The sequence below is a fragment of the Galeopterus variegatus genome, unplaced genomic scaffold, assembly GCF_000696425.1.
Source record: "Galeopterus variegatus unplaced genomic scaffold, G_variegatus-3.0.2 Scaffold10821, whole genome shotgun sequence".
Lineage (NCBI taxonomy): Eukaryota > Metazoa > Chordata > Mammalia > Dermoptera > Cynocephalidae > Galeopterus > Galeopterus variegatus.
Window position 1 is genome coordinate 26,130 of NW_007736932.1, and position 2,148 is coordinate 28,277.

At 34.5% G+C, this 2,148-nt stretch overlaps 1 pseudogene; it reads right to left on the minus strand.

The window, feature by feature from the left end:
• Positions 1–1,528: 1,528 nt before the first annotated feature.
• Positions 1,529–2,148, minus strand: part of LOC103610251 — an 11,000-nt pseudogene continuing 10,380 nt past the window's right edge.

A 2,148-nucleotide genomic window follows, 5' to 3' on the forward strand; every position in this document is an offset into this window, starting at 1 on the left:
AAAGAGCTTCCTGAGATCTGTAAACTCCCTCATTTTACTCTGATGCCCTTCCTGCCTTCTCAGTATTAAGGGGTGTTGCTCTAAAAAACAGCATGGTTTAGGTATTCAAATTCCCACTATTTACATATATTTAGAGGTTCAACTCTTTATCAGAAGAATTAGAGTTACATTAGTGATCACAATGTGTATATTTTCATTCAATAGTTTTTTAGCTTTTAAACCACAGATTAACTCCATTTGTACTTTCTTAATCTAATATTAAAAAGAGGTATTGCATTTTGTAGTTGATTATTTTTAAGCTCACTGTAGCTTTTATTATTTAAATGTTGCTTATAATGGTTTCAATACATGTGGAGTTTGCTTGGGGAGTTTCTTGAAATTACCTTGTTCCTGAAAAGTGTTTCTGTGGTGAAGCTTTCTTATGTCAAATACTGAAATTTGGTTCAAATAAACAGAGTTTGAGTCCATTACTAACCAGCACTGCATAAAATCAAAGGTATTCAAACAGAAATATAACATTAGCCACATATAATTAAAAAAAAATTAGTAGCCAAATTGAAAAATGACAATAAACTAATTTTAATGGTAATTTTTACTTAACCAAATATATCAAATAGTATTATTTTAACGGGTAGTCAATACAGAATTATTAATAAGATATATCACATTTAAGTCCCTTGAAATGTCATTGAAGCTTTGTTTTACTTGCGTGTTTCTCAAGATGTAAATAAAGGATTCAGCATAGGAGTGAAGGAAATAGCGTTTTGTTACCATTTTTACTGAAGGTTTAAACTAGATGAAGATACAGCTCCTTAGGTTTACAATGACTTGTAGTCATTTTTGTGTGACTAAGTTACATACTTTCTGTGTTTTTTATATTTTACATTTTTTTACAATCTTCTAATAATTTTAATTTCTCAGCAGCCAATGGTTATAGTTATAGACTAAGGCATAGAAACAAATGCAGATGTAGGAATATGACTATTTTCCATGCAAATTTACTAGTCGTTTAAGAACTGTTAGCACTTTATTTTGTATATTTTCTATTTAAACAGTCCTGTACTTTTTAGAATCTTCAAAATTGTGGGATCTCACTTTTTTCAATTCAGTTTTTATTATTACATTCTGTAATGATGCACATGGTAATTATCCTGATTTGATCATCACACATTGTACATGTATATTGATATTCAATTCTGTACCCCACAAAAATGTTTAATCAATATTCTTTTTCAATAATAAAGATATAATATTTGTAGTAGTTTCCTTTTTTTCTTTAAAATATTAAGATTTTCTTGTTGTTTGTGCTGTATATATTTTATTTAATGAATTGATCACATACACCTGCTAAAGTATAAGACATGAAAGGACAAGAAATTTGTGGGGTTTTTTATTCTGTCTCCAGTGCCTGAAATGGCATCTGGCATTAAAAATGGTCTTTGAGGAGAGGCTGGTTAATGGCTCCAAAATCACAGCTAGATAGGAGGAATAATATCTAGTGTTCTGTAGCACTATAGGGTGACTATAGCTAGCAATGACTTTTTGTACATTTCCAAATTGTTTTGATTGAGTCACTGAAGGCTTGTTTTACTTGCTTGTTTTTCAGGGTGTGAATGAATGGATTAAGCACGGGAGCAATGGAAGTAGTGGGGACTGTCACACCCTCGTTAGCAGCCGCTGATTCCTTTGCGGAAGGTTTAACGTAGGTGAAGATGTAGCTCCCACAGGTGATGGCGACCACGATCATGTGGGAAGAACAGGCAGAAAATGCCTCATTCCTTTGCTGGGCAGAGGGGAATCGTAGAATGGTCTTAATGATGTACACGTAGGATAGAACTAGACATCCGAGGGTCATGATGAAGGTCAACACAGCACAGACTATGACCATGTGCTCTGTAAGTCACGTTTCTGAGCATGAGGTCTTTAGGAGGGGCGATGCATCACAGACAAAATGGTCAATGAGATTAGAGTCACGGATTCCAGATTTAGACCCAGGCTAAGTGGTGGGAGTATGATCAACAATCCCGCTGTCCAACAGCAAAGGACTAGTCTACAGACTCTCTTATTCATGATGGTCACGTAATGCAGGGCTTGTAGATGGCTGTGTATCGGTCATAGGACATGGTGGCCAGGAGAAAAAATTCTGTC